This window comes from Falco peregrinus, chromosome 5, assembly GCF_023634155.1.
Source record: "Falco peregrinus isolate bFalPer1 chromosome 5, bFalPer1.pri, whole genome shotgun sequence".
Taxonomy (NCBI): Eukaryota; Metazoa; Chordata; class Aves; order Falconiformes; family Falconidae; genus Falco; species Falco peregrinus.
In genome coordinates this window covers 105,297,615-105,319,796 of record NC_073725.1, presented here as the reverse complement: position 1 = coordinate 105,319,796, position 22,182 = coordinate 105,297,615, and the positions used below count along the sequence as shown (strand labels likewise).

The 22,182-nt window shown below is 39.3% G+C and overlaps 1 protein-coding gene across 4 annotated transcripts in view; it reads right to left on the bottom strand.

Moving 5' to 3' along the window:
• Positions 1-18,746, bottom strand: part of ERC2 (ELKS/RAB6-interacting/CAST family member 2) — a 521,406-nt gene extending 502,660 nt beyond the window's left edge. For 2 of the 4 annotated variants that reach the window (XM_027794617.2, XM_027794625.2), the window contains exons 1-2: positions 18,506-18,746; positions 17,620-17,797 (exon numbers count right to left, since the gene is read on the bottom strand). The gene's annotated coding sequence lies outside the window, so the exon portion shown is untranslated. Of the gene's footprint in view, positions 1-16,435; positions 16,669-17,619; positions 17,798-18,505 lie in introns of those variants that run through there. The other 2 variants (XM_055806739.1, XM_055806740.1) reach the window with 2 other exon arrangements.
• Between the last annotated feature and the right edge of the window lie 3,436 nt (positions 18,747-22,182).

The window sequence follows — 22,182 nt, the reverse complement described above, 5'->3', positions numbered from 1 at the left end:
GCAATGCATAAAGCAAAGCAGGGGTACCTCCTTCAATGAAAAAATGTAGGTTTTAAACTGTTTAGGAAGACAGGCATAAGATTTTCTTTCCTACTTCAGGACTACGTAACTAATAACACAAATATTTTTAATTCTAGAGACAAAAGCCTGATCCAGCTTCTGAAGCCACGAAAACCTCTTAAAGCTTCTTGAGTTCAGCCTGAAACAGAACAAGGTCTTAAAATAAAAGATTAGTCAGGATGAGTTTGGTACAGTGCTCTGGGTGATGCTCTGTTTGTGTTGAGAAAGGAATGTACTCTGAATAATTAGAGAAGATAAGGTGGGCACCTGAAGGACATAAGGAGACCATCAAGTCAGGAAATCGTTGAACAAAGGAAATTGAAAGGTCTACTCCACCTAGATCCCACCTATTGTGAATGGAATGATTAGGTGTCAAAATCAAATGAGTAGGTATGTAAAGATGTTGTGTAACCTCTCATGAAAACTGTATAAAATACCTAACTTTTACCTGAAAACTTTGGAGCTAGTTTGTCCGGTGCGAATCGACTAGCTCCCCAACATTGCATGAAATAAATACCTTTGCTGCTTAAAGACAAAATTAGTCTCTGAGCAGTTACTCTGTGCCGTTTTGGCATCAGCCCCAAGGTGCACAGATTTAAAGGAGCCAGATACAACTTGCTGATTTGCATTTTCAAATGTTGACATTTTATCATGAGTACCCAAACCTGTCCCCCTTTTCTGATGTCAACCAGCATTCAAGAGATGACCCACGATTTGTTCCACAAAGAAATGGTGCAGCTTTTCTGCCATCTCAATTTCAATGCATTGATCAATAAAAATCATATTTTGTCATGGTGACTGGGGGGCAATGCAATTGCTCATCCAAATTCTCAAGTGCCAGCCATCCTCTGGTCAAGTATCATTCATAATGCACTCCGAGAAATCCACCCTTGTATATTTCTAGTTTCCTAAGAAAGTTCTGTTGCTCCTTCAAAGAGGATCTCACATGAGATCAGAGCTGAAGATCATTTTCCTTCCACTGGCTCATAGCAGATCCTAAGCAAAACCAACTGTCTGCTGAACTGATGCAATTCCCCTACCCCCCACCCCCCAAAAAAATCTGACCTAATGCAAAACTAAGATTGCTAGCATAAGCTGTCAATGTCAATTTAAACTGGATACAATCAAATAATTTTCGATACAGCAGACCTGATACATGGCCAGGTTGTGGGGATGGGACCAGATTTGTTGATCCTCAACAGTACAGGTACAGAACACTCCTATATCATATCAATACTGGTTTTCCTTGCCATTGCCACAGTCTGACAAACAAGTAATTTATGCTTCTCCCTTTGAGTCACTTAATATCCTACCTTAGCCTTTTGTTTTTGTCCCTGATATGTATTCTTAGATACTTGGTTTGCCTTTTAGTTTACTAGCTGTGGTCCATCTTCCTTTCTCTACTTCTGTGAGGTTTTGAGAAGTCTTCATCTCAAAGCAGAGAGTTTTTCTCACTTAGTGCTCCAATGCTTATCATTGAACCCTACTGAAAAAGGGAATCGCCATCCCTCATGCAAACGGAGGCTAATTTCTCTCTAGACTTCTCCTTTAATAAAACTGTTCACCTACTGACTTAGCATTGTAACTTTCATAAGCCTGTGTAAATTCTGAAAGCAACAGAAGACAAACACTACCAGCCAAAGAAATGTAATTATCTCCACAGAATTTTCAATTATTAGCTTTATTTTCCCCCATAAAATAATCAAGATTGAGACCTCTACATAGAAAGTGCAAGCACACTGACAATATGCTTGGTTTTCTTACTTTCACAGGCTACTAAGGATAGCTTACAGACCAAAAGCTGGTAACTACAATTTAAAGAAATTCTTACAGTGTATCTCTATTTTAATTTGCAATTCATTACCTTTTACAACCTGAATTATACAGACTTGCTTTCTTGCCAACACTTTTGAAAAAGGAAAGCATGTGAAAGTCTGCTTTTTGGAAGTATATATATAATCAAGGGTAAACCTTGAGTCTTCCGTTACGGCCATGAAAAGTCTCAGACACAGCAGAAGCCATATACCACTGCTTTATGGAAGAGGGGAGAAAGGCACCTAACACCATTTTCTACTATTTACTGTGTATACACAGAGCCTTCCTAGCTTCAGGAAGATTTACTGTGTTGTCTCAACACACCAGGAATAGAAGGCATGAAGAAACAATATTAGGAAGAAGCAGTATCAGCCTCAGGGTTTCAACAGTTGCCACACAGATCATCTTCTACTGCCTGGAAAAAAAGAGAAGATCCCTTTCCCCATCTTCCCATAGAACCTGCTGACCCAGAGCAATTCTAGTTGAACTTAGAGTGGGCAGGTGAGATACAGATTATTCCATCTTGAAAACTAAACTGATTTTATATCACTATTTTAATTTAGGGGGGCAAATATTGGATGAAAAACAATTGCTTTAGAGTAGTAATATTTCAAGTATGCTTTTGCTGAACCCTTATGCACCATAGTGCAAGGAGTGGAAAGAAAGATAAATGGAATCAAGTGGAAATATAAAAATCTCATATATGATGGGGAGAATAGGAGAGCTGTATAGACAAGAACAGTGTACCCAAAACTAAAAAGACCAATCCTCCCTCTCTCTTGACAGAAGCCCAGAAGCTGTAGATCTTGCAGTAGCAAGCACAAAGGAGCTCTAATAAAACTCATGAAGGTTATATCCCCCTGAAAACTTTTGAGACAAAAAGTTACCCAGATTCAGTCAGTCAGTCTGGTCTATGACTGACTGCAGACCTACTGCATGTATTTTCCCATAAAAGGTTATTCTGAGTTTTAAAATCCAGATCAGCTTAATAGTACTAGAACAAAAAATATGCTCATCTACTTGTCTTAATATTTTCTTACTTTAAAAAACACTTTTTAATGTAAATATGACTTTAAAAGTAACCATTATGATTGTGACTAACATTTTGCATTGCAAACAAATCCAGAAGATTAAGCATGAATTCTCAGCTGGGGGGCAGGGGGCAGACACCGGACCCTCCCCCAACCCCCATGCTTTCATCAGCCTTGAAAATCCCAACAAATAAGAAACAGTCACGCTAAAATACTTCCTGGTGGCTGTTTTGACTTAAGCTTAGTTTATTTTCCACATTTTTGCCTCATCTCATCACCTGCCCTCTGGAGACAATAACATCATGGGTTCAGATTATCCACATCACTTAAGAAGCAAATAAAATGCAATGTCAGAGACTTAACTATCTATTTTTATAGAGACTTAAAACATAGGATTCCAGTATAATGCTAATGGAAGGTCTGTCTCATTCAGTTTACTTTCCAAATGCATTACTTCTACATTTTACATAATTACAGCTTCCTTGAAATACTGTCTTCAAAGAACCCCATTAAGTTCTGGTTTTCACTGGTTATATACTCTTTTGCACACATACACACCCCCAATTATTTTTGTTAAGTATTTAAACAAATCATTGGCAAGTTCAAAGCAATTGAATATTTTCTGTGTTGTGTCTGTCAATCTTTTCATAAGAACTCCAAAAGAATTGCGTAGAGGCATTGTAGCTTAGCCTCAAAACAGACTAGGGCCTACTTTGCCTGTTTCCTGAGCTCTATGAATCCTGATGATTCAGAAAAAAATGGAAACTAGATCTTGCCAGACAAAAGCCTATGGTGTCTGAATAATGTTTAAAGCAGTTATTAAATTCTTCCTTAATTCAATTGAGGAGAATTACAGTATGTTGTTACATTCCATGGCAGTCCTGTAAAGTGTTTGGACCGAAGCAGCCCAGCAGTCTCAGATCAGATACTCCAAACCATTCAAAACAGGTAACAGTCTGAACTCTGCTACCAATCCTGCATGCAGCCACAGCGCATGGAGAGTTCACACCAATTTCACGTTAGAGGTTTCACTAACAAGCAGGCGCTAGACAGCATGCAGTGTGGCTAATTCCACAGCAAATTTAACAACTTTATTGAAAAAAAATTATCAAATCACACTATGCTGGAAAACACCAAGAAGCGTAGAAAAAATTCAGTAACTAGACACAGGGCCAGAGACAACAAAATGTAGCAAACCTTTCCTCATTAGATATTCCCATGAAAGAAAACATAATATGAGCAAATATTCAGACTGTGCTCAGGAAGTACATTGACCACTAAATCCAAAGTATCATCTTAACCGTACAGAAATGACTCTTCATATTACTGACAGCAGTCAAATATATTTAGTGAAGGATAAAGAGACTCTATTTCCTCCTTTTCCTGTTTTTCAGGCAGTTGGGGTTTTGGGGTTTGGTTGGGGTTTTTTTGCCTAGACTAGGTCACATGATTATCCTAAGGGTCAGCGTTACCATTGCCTTATCATCAACTGGTAACAAGCATCTAAAAACAGAGCTACTTTCTGACTTTATGTCAATATATCTCACCTGTTGTTTATACCATGTTCATAGGGAGGCATAGTGGGGCCAGAACAGCCACCAAAACACAGATGGGGCAGGCAAGAGAAGAGGGGACAGGGGAGAGAAGAATTCTGACAATTATGCTTAGAAAGCTTAGGGCCAGTTGGAGTTTGTCTCCCCTCTGGCCAGAATCACCTAGTCAGCAGTAAGTTTGGATATTAGCCAAATACTTAATAGCTTTGCACAACTACTTGCCAATATTAATAATCAGCCAAGAGTGCAAACACTTGTAATACTACTGAAAGCTTTAAAGGAACCCCTTCCTTACAGCTAACCTTCCCAAATAATACATAATGACTGCTCAGTGCAGAAATTAGCAATCCGATTTTTTAAATACTTAAAGGCTTCCAAACCGTCTAAAACTGTTTAGTACTCTACAGCTCCCCAGATATAAACAAAAACCAACAAAAGAAATAAGAGATTATGTAGAAGATAATGTTACAGATCTGCTAATATGTTAGAATTAATTGACTTTATTTGATTTTATAAAATCATTTGGAATAAGAAATATATTTTCATGAAACTTGTAGTTGCACAGCAAAAGCTGCTATGAAATCCTCTGTACAGCCCTGTAGCAAGGCCAAAAGAATAGGTCAGAATCACCTAGTAGGAATGATTAGAACTTAGGTAACAGACTTAAGATTCAAGATGATTGGATACACTATTTACGGGTAGACTAGGAGAATGCATTGAAATGTCAGAATGTAGAATTAATGGGAACTGGGGAGAGGATTTCCTTGTATTTGACTAGTCTTCTGTATGTAGAAAGTGTATTGAAATGTCAGAATATAGAATTAATGGGAACTGGGGAGAGTCAACTGGAACAAATTGTAGTTACCTGCCAAGAAACCATGAACTTTAGTAAAAGGTAATTCCGGCAGGGGGAGATCGCGACCACCGACTCATATACCACCTACCCAAATCATACCCCAGACCCATTTCTGGACCTTTCTAACCTTTACTGCACAGAATTGCATATGGGAGGAGAGTATGTTAATGGTTTTGGGGGAATGTTATGATTATGCATGAATACTTAATGAATATGCATGAATACATTCAATATATGGTGTATGATTTTGAAACTTGGTGTGCGTTGATCGTGAGAGGACTCACTCACGCACCCGGCTGTTAATAAAGAAGTGTCTGCTTATCTACATCACATTGGTGTTGATAAGTTCTTCCTTCCGAGATTTCGGTAACAATAGTGTTCCCATGTTCTTCACTAGGACTCGCATTCCCTGTATTTTGAGACACCACAAAAAGGAGATTCACAGAAAAAGTTCTGTTCCATCAGCATGTCCTAGCAAGCAGTCAAGGATTCTATTAAAATAAAGGAATCATTTAAATACTCCCTTATCACAACAACAACCACCTCTATACACAGAACTCTAGGGATGCATGTATATTTAAAGTAGCAACCAAGAGCCAGAAATATTTCTGGCACATTCTTTCATTTTACCTAGGGTTTTGACTGCTTTAACAGTGGCTCAACGCATTGTCTTAAGAGATAATTTTTTATCATCTGTGCTGATTAAAAATAAAATTAAAAACAACACGATGCAAACTAGATACAGAGAACCAAAATTTATTGTACAGTATACTTCCTTTCTTCATTAATCTGAGCAGCAAAGCATTTCTTATTTTAATAAAGTAACAAAAAGATAATGAACCAAATGCTGGTTCATATAGAGTTAGTACCAGACCTGCACTGGTTTTATTAAGAAAGCGGAGTATTTCTTCCCTACTTATTTACCAGACTAATCAGACTGATAAATTACTTATTCCTCCCTCCCATATTTCAATCATAAGAAAAGGACTCATTTCTTTCTACCACTCTACTATTCCTTAAAAGTTTGAGAAATAAAATATACATGACATTAAAAGCAACATCATCTTCATTTAGGTTCCTTAGAGTGTCTTGAATCTGCATTTCTAACATAAATGTAAGTTTTACTATAGTCTGCACAATAAATTTATTTTTACTTGTCAATAAGCATTAATTTATGTACCTTCTCTTGTAGTTAGTTATAAAAACAGTACTTATGTAGTTGTGCATAAAGTTAGTTTCAATGTCTGGTATGACCTTACAACTTGGAAATGTCCCTGAACTCTCATCAATGCTAAATGAAAGAACTAGCATTTATCACCTCACAGGAATAGTTCATCACACCTGCCTATCTTCCATTTCTACTCCATGCAAGCAAAATTCTACATGAAGGAGAAAGTAAGAATGGCTGCTGAATATGCATCTAATGACATACATGGAAAATAAAGTCATCAGGTATTCTAGTGTTATCAGGTGCAGTGACAGCAATTAACACTCCTCATGCAATCAGTAAACTCCAGCCATGGAAATATTTGCTCAAAACACAGTATTAAAAAACTCAGGGAAAAAAAGCAGTTCTGACTGAATTATCAGGACTGTAAATTATATTACTCTCAAGTATATTTGAGTTTAAAAAAAAAAAATCAACAATACCTTTTTAATTCTCATTTATACACGTTTCGGTTTTAAAATAAAGCTAGTGCTCAGTAAAAGTACATTTTTTTCAAAGCACTGACTTTTTATTACAATGTTAGAGGCATTGTAATTGTTTTAAACCACTTTTAAAGTGTAATATTAATTAGAAATGGGCTTTAAATAAAAAGAAATATTTAAACTTCACCAACTGACATCTCCAGTACTTCGCAACCTCTGAGTTGGGTCTTTCTGTTGTTGAAACACCAATTCTTAATATTTTATCTCTAACACTTCCACTACAAGAATTCTTTCCTGCACTCCTTGTGACAGGAAAAAGTCTCCCTGGAGTTTCTAAGATGCCTAAGGGAGGCGAGAAATTTAAGATTTTTTTTTATTATTTTTGTGTCAAATATTAAAGACCTGAAGATAGATCATAAAAAAAAAAAAAAAAAAAAGAGGCTTCTATAGCCAAACAATGGCAGAAAATCACATCTGATTTTCATTGGTTTTGCCAGAGAACACAGTGTATCTTTATAAAAAGCTGTAGGGCAGTGTATTTGCCAGTTCTGGGGAAACACAAAGTAGTACAGCCTGCATAACAAATTATCTTCCAATGCAGACATATCGCTGTCCAAGTTTATTCTGATTTAACGGTCAATCAGCAGAAGCAGGGATGTTTAGCATCATCCTTTGTTTAAAATATTAAGCATCAGCACTAACAGTGTTGCTAAGAGGTTCAAAGACACAGGGTAAAATATCTCAGTTTTGCTAGATCAAACTTCACAGTCCTGAGCAAATTGTTTTGCTAGTCATCTGCTCCCTCTGCAACATCTAATGTTAAGATCCTATTTTTCCTTGGGGGGGGGGGGGGGGGGGGCGGAAAGGCAAGTGGTGTAATCACAAGTAATAAGCTGTAGAAGAGTGAAGCCGAGTTAACTCTCATTGATAATATACAGCTGTGGGTCAGCTTCAGGGGCGGTGGGTTGGCCGATGTAGATAAAGGGCAGCTGTGGCTGGTTCTGTTAAGAGGCTGGGCAGCCGAGGAAGAAGCAGAGAGAACAAATGCCCTAGGTGAGGAAAGCCCAGGAGAAGACAGCATAGGGACTGGCACGAAGAGTATGTTGGTATGAGATGGTAAAAGACCTTGTTACAGCTGCCTAGTTTTGAGAGTGCTGCGACAATAAGCCATAGAAAAGTACATTCCAAAACACTGCCTGCACTCTTCAAGTTTTTTTACTCAACTTCCCTGCACCATAACAACCTACTCAGGATATACAGATAATTCTAAAGGCTTGTCAAGCTTTATTCTTTCCAGAGAAAGAATGCCTAACATTTTAGTCCTTGCAGGTACGCAGGTGTCACGTATTTGCTAAATTCTGCATTCTAGTCTATATTCATTGTGCCTTCCATCCTGCAATTGTTAATCAGTTGTGTCTTATTTTTTTCTCAATAAGAAATCTCATTTATCTATGCAAGCCTGCATTTACGCACTTCAGTCTTTGTGGAGGATTATTCTAAGCCACCTCATTAGCCAGAAAAACAGTACTTTTAGTTTAATTACTATTAAATAACAGTAAAAAAAGTTAAATATGTTAAATCTTTACTAAAATAGTCAAGAGACATTTGGTCAAACAACATTAAAATGTGGAAGTCTACACTATTCGTCAGGATTACTGAAAACTTAAGCCTGAGTAACATGATTTTGCTTTGCTTTTACCAAAATTTACCTAACTTGAATGACTACTTAACAAAGACATTTTCTGTTAATTGTTATAGACTGCATTACCTTTCTACTTCAATTCAGAAGTTAAAGCTTAAAAATAAGCATGATTAATAAAACCTGAAATTTTCCTAGTAAAAATTGGAAGATCAGACTTGTTCTATTATTTTTAAATTAAAAATGGCAATAAATGCCACCTTTCTTCCCCTTTCAAGCAACATCTTAGTTGTTATTTATACTTAGTAATGACAAAATCCTAATACTTAAAGCTTCTTTACAAAGCACCTGTAACTTCAAGAGGAACACAGAGACAATCCCAGTCAGAATGGTTTGGGTTGGAAGGGACCTTAGAGATCATCTAGCTCAAACTCCCCTGCCATGGGCAGGGACACCTCCCACTAACACCAGGTTGCTCCTGGCCCCATCCTGCCTGGCCCTGAGCACTGCCAGGGATGGGGCATCCACAGCTGCTCTGGGCAAACTGTGACAGCGTCTCACTGCACTTACAGTGAAGGATTTTGTGCTTACAGCTAATCTGAATCGACCCTCTTCCAGTTGAAAGCCATTACCCCTTGTCCTATCACTACATGCCCTTGTGAAAGGTCCCTCTCCAGCTTTCTGGCAGGCCCCTTGAGGTACTGGGAGGCTGCTGTAAGATCTGCCTGGAGCCTTCCCTTCTCCAGGCTGAACGACCCCAGCTCTCTCAGCCTGTCCTCATAGGAGGGGTGCTCCCACCCTCTGATCATCTTTGTGGCCATCATCTGGACTCAATCCAATAGCTCTGTGTCCTCCTTATGTTGGGGACCCCAGAGCTGAATGCAGCACTCCAGGTGGGGTCTCACCAGAGCAGAGAGGGAGGATCACCTCCCTCGACCTGCTGGTCATGCTGCTTATGATGCGGCCCAGGATACGGTTGGCTCTCTGGGCTGCAAGCACACATTGCTGGGTCAGGTTGAGCATCTCGTCAGCCAAAACTCCCAGGTCTTCCTCCTTGGCAGGGGCGGGGTGGTGTCTCAAACCATTCTCCTTCCAGCCTGTATCTGTGCTTGGGATTGCCCCAACCCATGTGCAGGACCTAACATATTTTAAAATATTTTTTCTAGCAATACTACACATATATTTCATTATAAACGTGCGTAAATAATCAAACGAGGATATACTTCAACTTGAATTTCCAGTTTTATAATTACTTTTAAAAGGTAAACAGGGTAAAGGAAACTAAAAAAAATTTTAAGGAAAAAATAATATATCCATAATGATTTAAATAGCCAAGCTTCTTTTTCTTCACTGCAATCTCATTCACCTTGCTTATGGTGCAACCAAGTTGTACACCATAAAAAGTGAAGTAGGTCGATTCACATTTGCAACTTCATATTGCTAACTTATCATCTAGTCTCCATTTCCTCTGTCTTTTTTATGAGCAAGGAAAACTGAATCCTTGACAAAACAAGTTATAGTCCAAATTCTTCAGTCAAATGTGAGGATCTAAGTCACAAAGTCAACGCTTTAAATTCTGTGCACGCTAATGACACCAAGTTGCAATAGTGATAGAAACCTTAATTCTTCTTACAGAATAATTGCATGCATTTATTTTTTTCCATTTGCATACTCTGGACTAACAGAGGCCATTGTGAAAGTAAGCAACACTTACTTATGAAGACAAATACTACTGCAGAACTTTGTTAGCTCAACTGCTATATCATCATGCAAGAAAGGAAGATAGGTCAAGGATCACTCCAAACATATTGATCCCTTGTTTCAAGATTAAGACCTGTTGTGATGCTTTAAACCATGTAAAAAGAGCTCTTAGAATTCAAGTAATGAAAAGACCATGTTTGATCTTCAAAATTAATACAAGAGATTCATAAAAGTTACACTCGATAAAAGTATGGTTTTTATGGTTTTATATATGTTTCTACTAAAGACATTGCTTCAAACTGAAAGCTTTTGTAAACACACTCTGTGTGACACCCAGTATCTGTCTTTCCCCTTGCTGATAAGGGGGAACTCCCCCTATGCTAGTAAATAAGGTCATAAGAGATTAACAACAGAAGGCACAGAATAGAGTTAATTAAATGCTCAGTAATGACAGAACAAAAATATCATTATATTACACAAATCTGTCCTCACAAATTATGTCTACAATAGGAAAAGTCACACTTCCAATGCATCAGGAATGTTTCGATAATACCAAAGTAAACAATGTTTTCCAAATATGGCCACAAAGGTAGAATACCAAAAAAACTTGTTGCACATGTTCACACCAGCAAACAACTGTAATGTCAATGTTCATATCAACAGCGTTTAAATTATAAGGCTTTTCACCAGATAACACATACATATATTAATTGCAGTCTTTATTGTGTGTGTTTATTTGTTTTAGGAAAAAAAACCGGAGGAACTGAAAATAAGGTAAAAGGAAATTGACTAAATTTACAAAGAGACCTGTAAATTTGTTTATTTTCATATTAAGTATGTAAAAAAATATTCTGCCATTGACATTATGTAACACTTTTCATTTTAAGAGGTATTTAAAACTTTAAGTCTATCTTAGAAATAATCAGACATACTTCTACACAAAGGAGTATTTTCCATTCAATTCACTAAAGCTACTCACATGAATGTTATTAAACAGTAGCTTATATATTTGCAGGATAAAGCTTGTTTGTTGAGTTTTTTTGCTACAATGTTTCTATTCTCATAAGAAAGCAACAGAATAGTCATAGGATCAGCTATTAACACTACCTGTGTAACTGACAGCATTTTCTTAGAATACTTAAAGTACTGGCGTATTTACAAATTTGTCAAGCCTAAATATCCACTATGCATTTTATATTTCTTGGATTCAAGGATAGTAATAGACATACTAGAATTATAAAACAAAAGCGTATGTGTGCATTCAGCATGCTTTGAAGCCATTAGAATTCAAAAACATGCAGAACATCTCCTCTCTCTTCACTAGGATATAAGGGAATGCACACAGTTTAGGATCATGACCGAAAAAAAGAAACTGGTTATGCCTCAGCCACATTAGGTCAAAATTCTCCAAGGAACTTATAGGCTTTGTAAGTGATGCAAGTGATTTTGCAGATTACCTCTCAATTCAGCATAGAATCAGGAACCTGGAACCATGAGAAGGCACTGCACCTCCCAAATTACCTTTTTACTTATTTATTCACAGAAAAGGCTGAAAAGAGCTCCCTAGCCACTTGGTTATTGACAACTTCATAGTGCAATTCACTCTTCCACCTTTGCGCTGACACTAAACCCATCTTAGCTGACCATAATCATGCCAATTCACAAATGCAATTTGTAAGTCCTTAAAGGCATCTAATGTGAACATTTGGCATTGATGACATGTAATTGTAACTGCTTTCCTTAAGGAAAAAACAAATTGAGCAGTTTTCAAATGAAGTCTGTGGAAAAGATATATAAATGAAAACCAATATACACCATGTCTTCCAATACTTAGCTATCAAAAATAAACATGCATCTCTGGAAGACAGTTTGCTCTGTAAAGCACCTCAGAATACCCATTTCTTGCACTGTTATTTGACATTGGTCAACAAAGAGCTATGCTTTACTATGTCCACTAATCTGAATTGTTCAAAGAACATAAGTGGTAAGAACTGTATTTCCATAATAATATATTTTGAGGAAAAGAATGCACTACAGAAAACTGTTTAAGTCCAAGTCCACACCATCACAGAAATAACACAGACCTATGCTGTTTTGTAAAGTTATTAAATGATTCAGATATTGTATACACCACAGATACAATGAAATGTTATCTTAGCAGACTATCTGTAAATTAATTTTAGTGGCCATTAAAAGTGCTTAGTTCACCATACTGAAACCTGAAGAAGCATCAGCACAATCTCCAACTCAGCACATCTCAATTTATATTTGACAAAAAGAATTCAGTTCCTGAGAATTCAAATAGTATGGCCTCCAAGTCCATTCAGTGTGTTATTTTTGCAATGAGACAATCCAAATGGATGCCAAACAGCATAGCCACGAGTACAGACGCAGTAAACTTCCACTAGGAATTGGAATGAAGTCAGCAAAAGTGTATTCTCTTAGCTTCTCAAAATAAATAGAATAGTATGCCCAATAAGTCAGCATTCATCCCAAGTGACCTGAGATACTTACTTGGAGGGAAACTGTTCCCCCTATTACCAATGCTCTGTGCAACATGTAGTCTCTGTCATTCCTGAATTTTGTCCAACAGATCACTTCTGTTACATTTCTTTCACTTCCTTCCAAATAAACTGCACACTATAGCCAGCTAGACAATCATTATAGACATTGCTTTCTTTAGTGACTTCCCACCACAACTCCGCAGTTATCCCAGTAACTACAGCACATTATTTTCACACGTACCAGTACCATTTATCTTTCACTGGTCTTTTTACTCCTTCGATGGTTTCATAGCATTTCCTGCACAATTCGAGATTTTTTAAAAAAGTGATTTAACTATAAAATACATCTCATAATTTTCCATTTCTGTAGAATTTACCTGTTACATTCTACATCTGCATTGTTGGAGGGATAGGATAATAAGCATGACAAGCAGTGAGAAGCTTAAAAAAAAGACTACTTATTGAAAGTGAGATACTTGAACTAAATAAAAAGTACATTGGTCTTTAAGGAAGCCACATGCTAACTAGTCTGAAATACTTCAGCAAATGCAAGAGTGAGTTTCTAAGATAGTCTAGAAAGCTGATACCCCTTTTCAAAAACCTAACCTTAAAACTTCTCAGAACAGCTTAGGTTTTGCTGAGCATCCAAAACGTCAAATGTTCCCATACATCCAATCACAGCTTGAAAGTCTGAGGTATACCTCAAATTCTTAAAACACATTCCATCCGCCATCCTACAAGAACAGAAGTTTTGATACTATAGTTCTCCCTTATGCTCACTACAAACTAAAGAGATCGTAGTAATAGACAACTCTCCAAACATATAAACTGTTTACCGCAAAGTCTACACTTCTAATATCCTGAAGGAATTCCACAAATGCTGTGACAGTAACGGATGCTTATCCAAAGAAGTGCTAAAACATCTTTACTACTGTTAGCCTTTGTCAGAGCTCAGCACTTGATAGACTGTCTCTCAAAGGATATGAGGCTGGTGTTCCTAAGTGTTGTTACAACTACTCGCAAACAAAATCTGGCTATTTAAGATATTCCAAAGCTGGGCACTGCAAAAGCTGCTATCACTAAATGAATCGTAAGAATCCCTTGAGAACAACAACGGAAAGCAGCAACACAACTTAAATACTACACTACCAACATTCATTCAAATAAATTTACATTTTCTTATACAAACAAACGCTGGATATCTATGCTTACAAGCTTTCTTGGACCCCACAAATAGTCCACAGCCATTCTCCAAAGAAAACTCTTTTTGTTGGTCACGCCTTACATGCAAGCAGCAGTATATATAAACCTATCTCACTTTATTTCAAAAAAATTGTTTATAAAAAGCATTATTTTTAATTGTTCTCTTTTTTTGTTACCTAAAGTACTCCAAAAAAGATTTAACTGACGTTTCTCCCGATCTGCCTTTGCATTTTCCAAGTACCATCCAGAATAAGCAGCACTATCCAGTTCATTTAAAGAATTTTGTTTCTGAGCTTTCTCTCAATCACCTACAATTCTCAAAAAGAAATTATAATCTCATCTTGCTTAAAAGTAACTCTTGCCCTTTTGCCAGGACTTCGTAGAAAATATAAGCTAAAATTAATGTGGCAAAACAAGTAAGTTGAGGCAACCTCGTCATTGCTAAGTACATAAGATTACTTAACAACTAAAACTTGCATCACAAAAATATTCTAAAGCAATCCTAAAACCGAAAAAAAACAAATATAATCTCACAATAAAAGAGCAGTTGCATTAGAAAAAAAAAAATCAGTATCACAGTAATATTTTCTGGGTGGATCTGACTAACCATCTCCATATATATCTTAAACATCTTACAAACGAAATTAAACTGAGAAGATAACAAATGCATCATAGTGGATAAAAATATAATAAACACCATAAGACGTACAGGTGGGAGAACATATGTTGTCTTTGGAAGTGATACACAGGCTGGCTGCCTCACCCTCTTTGAGGGGTGAACAACCCACTCTTCTGTTAGTCATCTTCCAAAGGTCTGCAAGAATCATCTTTCTAAAACAAGAAAATCACCTTGAGCATTCTTCTATGAAAACATGCATGCTGAATAGCTAATTCTCTAAATATCAGGCATATTTGACACTCTAAGACAGCCAAAAGTGCTCACTAGATATTTGGCTGCTAAGAATACGGGCCACCTTTTCCCTTGCCACCTTTCTTCAGCCTTCAGAGCAGGCAAGAAATAGGAGGGGCAACTGGCATGGTTAATTATATCTTACACCACCATCCATCAGAATTTGACCACCATTAGGTTTGGGAAGTTGAAAAGCTACCTGTAGAATACAAGAGGTGGTGAGATGAGTCTCCTCCAAATGCAGCTTATCCACACAAGAAAGTATCATAGGTATAACAAGTATAATAAGGCATTCAAATACTAACAGAAAGTAAAAGGAGGTCAGCGCTCAGGAAGACCAGACACACACAAGTTCTAAGGGAAGGAACTCCATTTCCATTTTGCACAGTAGGATGGCAAAGAACAACAGACATCTCTGCATGCCAACCACCTCCTTCATGCTTGAGAAGGAGGGAGACCATTTCAGTAACAGAACCCTTAACCTACTGGGAAAAGGGACACATCTTGGTTCAAGACAGAAGACACTTTCTATTCATAAACCCATCTTCATGGTATAGAAAGAAAAACACCCACACAACTGGAAAACCAAAAGCACATGCTCTCAGTTGTAGGGTGAGGAAGGAAAATAAGACAGCATCATCTTCCACATTCAGGAAGACAGCCTGGGTACCCCACCAACTGGGCAGGATTAAAACAGGAGCTACGTAAAGATAACAGCAGCCAAGTCTCCTCCAAACCTGTCTAAACACACTTTCTCCAACACAGAAACAACCTTTCAACCATCAGCACTACCCTTCAAAATTATGTACTCCAACTATTTTCTGGAGTCAGTATTTTTTACCGTCTAATCACTCAAGTAATCAAAAGGGCATTTCCGAGAGAATGACAAGGAGAACAGTCTATGTACTCACTTTCCCTTTCACTAGCAAAACATTATCTCCTTCCCCTTTTGTTTGATATTTCAGTGGTGACAAAACAAAATGTCGATTTGAAGACATAATACAAATGAACCAGCACTACAAAAGACAACATACAAGAAATCTCTCAGTTCCTAACTGGAAGATCTACCCCACCCTACGTGTATGAGATACAGCACAGAGTTACTCCATAGTTTAAACATGTAGTTTCAACCTGAGCTGTGAAGCCACAGATCTCAGGGGCTGCCCTGATCCCATTAATTCATTGGAAGAAAAAATTATGTTTCCTTCACTCACAGGACAGAAAGTCTCTCCTTTCACACACACATACACAGTTTCCTTTAAGAAAAGTGAAAATGCTAACTCACCTTGATGCCTTTGAAAACTGTTTTACACAGAGCTTTCAAACAAAAGTAACAGTAACATTAAAGTTTCTTTTAAGGCACTGAGGAGATGTGGAAAGAGTATTTCCACACACACCCCTTAACACAGTCACCCACGAAGCCAAGACTTAAACGGTCAAGTTTCTTGCAGGAAGAAACTGACAAGGCTTTTCCCACAGAAACATATTCCTTAAGAGAGCTGGGGAAACTCACCATTTCACACTCCCTGTGTGCGAACATGGACCCTAACAAGGGACCTTTTCCTCTTCATATCCAGGGAAAGGGAGAAATCGGGAATGCTCCAGCAGACGAGAGTGTGAAGGGATAGGGGCTACAAGAACCTCCGCTCTTAGAACAGGTAAATACCAGCCAGCCCTAGCAGCAAAACAAGATGGCAAACTGCCTGACGCCCCGGAGCCACGGCGGGGCGCGGAGAAGCGCGGGGAGCGCCCCTCACCTCAGCCCGCCCGCGCGGGCCCCTGCGCACAGGGGAGCGGCGGCCGCGGGGCCCCGCCAGCGGCACGCGCCAGCCCCCGCCCTCCGGTAGCCAAGCGGGAGGGGGCGCCCCCGCCCGCCAAGGAGGGAGGGGCGGGGCGGGGCGGGGGCGGTGCTGCGCTGCCTTCCCGCCCGCAGCGAGAGCCAGGGGAAAACGGAGTCCGCCCGCCTGCGGGGACGGCCCGCACCAAGGCAGATTAAGAGTCCCGTTCGCTCGAGCAGCAGCAGCCATGGAGGGGCGCGGGGCGGTCAGTTATATTAGGAGAATTCAAGGAATTGCGCCTGGCAGGGGAATAGCTATAGGGGTCCCTGTAGAGACGCAGGTGGGGGTGGCCGCGCTGCTCTGACACAGCCGCCTGCGAGGGGAGCTGGGCCGGGAAGGTGGCCGGGCTCCCCCCTCCTCGCTGACGTGCGGCGAGAGCGGGAGGACAGGCCGCCGTCCCCCCTGCCCCTAGGGCTGGAAAACGAGCGGCCGCAGGGCCGCAGGAGGTCGCTCCCCGCGCCCTGGGAAGAGCCGCTGAGCCCGCGCTGTGGAGCCTGAGGTGGGAGGAGGGCGGCAGCTGACAGCCACCGCATCCTCCCTCAGAGCAGGGCGGCCGGGGGTGGGGGCAGGCATGAGACGGAGGATCCTTCCCATCCTCGACTTCGCCACAGGGAAATGAAGTACCAGCGAAGAAGCGATTTGATGGAGGGGGGGACCTTCCCCCCCTCCCCGCCCTTGGCGGGAGGGGGGAGCCGGGAAGGGGCCTGCTCTCGGCGGAGCCGCCGGGAAGGGGTCTCCCACCGGGTGGCCGCCCTGGACATGCACATGGAGGGCAGGGGCATCGGAAAATAAACCAAATCCCAAACAACCGAATAGTTAAGTGAAACCACCGATTTAAAAAGCCAACCAGAAAACTAACCCTGGCAAGTAGGATTTACCCTCCTCTTGACTGCACTTATTGGCCGTGCTGATTTGTAACGAGCTTGTATCTGCCAATGCAAGTGGTCGGCTGGTGTGTCCATCAAAAGGGAAATATCAATTCGCCGCTGAGGGAGTAGATTCCCATCCATCCATCACAAGGCTTAGCAGGTAGCCGCCTAGAAATCAACCACACACTAATAAAAATATATATATATATTCTTTCTCCAGCACGTTACTACTCTAATGCTCTCAGAAAAATACATAGGTATCCTTAATGAGTATATGCATGGATTTTATCATATGCATCCCTCGTCCAACCTAAAATGATCTTTGAAAAAAAAAATTTTTTAAAAAAATCACAGCATCATAAGTGAGGGACCCCAGTAAGTATTTTAATTATGCAACTGCAAAATAATATCTTGTTAGTTTCTGATTTCCATTCACCAGCCACGAGAAGGGTACAGAAATCTCTCACCTTTTTCCTGACACGATTTTTAAAACCCCAAACATTATCCAGTATTTAGGTATAAAAGCTAGGAATTTCCAAAGCTTATAAATTCTATTCTAGAGAATTTTGACAACAATAATATTTTTAAACATTGGGCACAAAAAATGAGACTCCCATGGCTGCTTTTAATAGAAACTGCAAGAGAGGTTTCTGGTTGACGATTCTGTAGGGAGAGGCACTCTGTTACCAGAATAAGATGTGCTCTTGGTCCCATTTATTACAATGTATCTCTAAAGCAATATAAAAAGCCTATTCTCCGAATTCATTTCCAGTTTCAGCTACCAGACAGTTGTAGAAAGCAATATATAGAAATTTACTTAATCACAATAAATTTACAGAAACGTATTACAGCCATATTCTTGTTTAAGCTTCTCACCTTTCAAATCATTGCATCTCTCTTTCATCCTCACATGGATTTTACAACATCACGTTTAGCTGACATCTCATTTGCGCGGAGGAAGGAGGCAGCAAGGGAAAGCCGGAGCAACCGAACACCTACGAGGGGTGGAAGAGAGGGAACCTGCTGCAGTCGGGGGAAGGCTTGTGTGCTCCTGTCCCTCGTCTTTCTGTCCCTCAGCGAGTCTCCCTCAGTCAGCTGCGAGCCTGGCTGTCTGGGTTGCCAGTCCCTGACTCAACATTCCCAGCATTCCCGAGGAGCTGGGGCTTCATCGGCGCGGAGCGGCCTGCCGCCGGGGGCAGCAGCAAGCTCCAACAGCGGGCGGAGAGCCCTGCCAGCGGGGCACGCGTACTGCAAGCCGATGGGTTTCTCACTGTCCGTTCGCTGCAAACCCATGGGTTCCAGTCGCCACCCTGTAAGCGTCGGAAAGTGCGTTGTTTACTGTGAAACAGCCTAAACATACATTTATGTCCGCATAAAACTGCGGAGGCAAAATCGCTTTCTTGTCCCTGTTCACCAAAGGCCAAAATGTTTCAAAGCCAGGTGCTTAAGAACACAGTATCTAAAATCCATTACTATATGTGCATACGGGGGGGGGGGGGGGGGGGGGGAAGATCTAAAGCTGTGTTTTGGCTTAAATGCAAAAGTAATTAAGATTACACCCATGTTTGTGTTTAAAAAAAAATAGTGTGCAGGGGAGAAAAGCAGGAGATAAGCTGCTATGTGAAGCCTGAAAGCATTTTTCATCAGAAAAATGCAGAGTGCATTAGAAATTACCCCTGAGATCCTACATCTTTAGTTTTGTGTTAAGGGGAGTGAGGGAAACTTCTATAAACACCACTGACTTCTCATCCTAAGAAGTGATGTTTCACACACACACCCCTTCTGTCTTTCCCCTTTTTCTCAAATTGTGTGAGTTCATTGCTCTTGATACAATTAGAACTGATCACCCTCAGTCGTTAGCTTCAAGGCTACTTCATACCTTACTCTACACAGTTTCACAAGCATATTTTATCTGCCTCTTCCTAACCTCATTGCCATAACAATGTTTTTAAGAATCACTTCTGCTGTAATCTGCATTTTATTCCTCTCTTGCCCATATATGCACCCATCCATACCACTATTAAACATTATTAATAACAGCTTTTATGAATTACTATTAAAAACTATGTCAAATGAAACAGATTTCAACCAATCATGTTTAAAACGAACATAATCCCTTCATTGCTGTATTTGAATTATCTAAAGCCAGTTGAAATAGTTTACTGTTGTGAATGTTTATTCAGAGATGCAAATATTCAAAACAACGCTAGAATACAATTCACAGAAGTAGTATAGCAGGTTTTTTATTACCCCAAGAAAGGGACATACCCTTACAATATCAGTCTCCCTTAAATTACAATATGGGGTAAATATTTTTCCAAGTTCAAAGTAATAAGATAAACCATGATTAAAATGCAAGCTTCAGTTGCTTTCCAAACCTGCACATTTACTTGAAGACATTTCTGTTAAAATAATTACAAAACCATGGAGATTATGGACAGATAAAATCTGTTCCTGAAGAAATTGACAAGGGACATGGTTTTGTATACAAATCATTTCACTTGATCTAAAAAGCAAACAGAAGGTACTCTTGAAGAGTTAGCAAGTCTGCATCTGTAAGGAAATGTACAAACACTGTAAGATGTGGGTCACTACACTGTGCTTCAAAGCACAAGAAATGTCCATTTTCAAAAGTTTAGCGTTTAATTTGGATTTGGTATGCAATAAGAACATCTTACAGACCTGTCTCAGTACTGTTAATGATCAGAGGACTTTTGTTCCAAGTGGTGTCAGCTGCTGACAGTTTTTTAAACAACATATCACACCACCCCTGTCTATATGACAAGACAGGAACATCAGGTTCTGCTTTGTCTTTTGTGACTCATTCACTGGCAAAGGTACAGGCCTTGTGATAGCCTGCAAAAGCCAGCATCATTCTGACAGAAGACCAGTAGCCTAAGAATCTTCTTTCCAAGGAATAATCATTGTGGGAAGAGTCACCATAAGGTTGCAACAATATTGCAATGAATTAAGCTTGCTATCATTCAATAAAGTTTGTAGCAGAATTAATCATAGACCATCTTGGAGCAGCAGACCATCTGCAGGGGGACTATCAATATTACTAGTGCCAAAGAACAGAATATACCCACTGTGGACAAGACCATTTGGTGTAGAGCTCTGTGGGGAAAAAAATATTTTACCCAATTGTATTCAAAAGGAGTTGTTAGAAAAATGTGCAGTTCAAGTGAAGGGAAAAAAATAATCAGAATTTTAAAGCTAATCTACTTATTGTATTAGTAGAAACAACATCCATGCAAACAAGCCCAGGGTCACATAATCCAAACCCATCAACAATATTCATTCCTTACATTCAAGACAATGATGGAATCCAAATCCAAAGGGTAGGATAATAACAAGAGTATGTACTTAAGACTGACTTCTTTGCAGCTGATGAAAGTTCTCATTTCAGTCTAATCACAGGAACATCTGTGTTGTCTTCTGTGTCATGATGCAGGTGGGTACCATTAAGCATAAAATGAAGAAAGCCAGATCCTCTGAGTAAACTAGCACTTTTTTCCCTTTTTGTTTTTGTTGTAAGACATTCCAAACAATGCGTTAACACTAGACATATCTCTCAGCCAACTGTTAGAGGAAAGCAGTCTGCTGTAAAACTTAAGCCAGCATTTACAATGTGTCATGTGATTCTTTATCTAAGGTTTACACTTTTCAACACCTTTACCTTCACATACATTTTTGGTTAGCACATTTTTGTTTGTTTTCTGAAATTGTTTGCTTTCTACCTTAAAAATAAGCAGCAAGAACTATGGTTATGCTACATATCATATACCAGGAGCTCTGAAACCCCCACTGAAATTAATGACAAATTTTTTTATTTAAATGAGTGTGTTAGGCCTTAAGCAATTAAAGTACATAAGAAATACAGATTTTCAAGTCTGTGATACTAATTTTGGAAACAGTAAAGTATAAAACATCCTCTTATTAGATTAACTAAACAGAAAATTTATGAGTATAAATAATTCAAAATTGCATTAGAAAACATGTTACCGATTGTCTTCGCTTCCTGTGCCTCCCTTCACCCTTCCCAGCTCTCTTTTACTACCACAGGTAAGAAGAGAACTTCAGCAGCAGCTAGCTCCCTTCCATATTTTGATGAAGATGTATGATCTTTAGTGCTTCATTTTTAAAAAAACAGAAATACAAGTAGAGATGGAGCTTAGTCACTGCTGCTACGTAACTGAGAGCAAGCAACTGCAGGTGGTGCTTTAAAGACTGAGGAAAATGCATTTTAGCTTTATTCCATTGAACCTGGCCCTGATTATTCATCTGTGTTTCCCTAGTGGCAGAGTTTTCAGCTTTCATTTTCTATTACAAAAGCCAAGTCAGGAACGAGATAGAACAGTGTAACTAAAAATTAATTGTAAAAAATAATTCTGGTATTAATGTATGAAATACTGAATTACTTTCTCACAAAAGTACAGTACACGTAGAAACAATACAGAGACATGAAAATTATTAAAAGCATGATAGCTGCTGAAACAGAAATAAGAGATCATGTAGGCCAGCCCCTGTGTTTTGATGGTAAAACCCAGAAA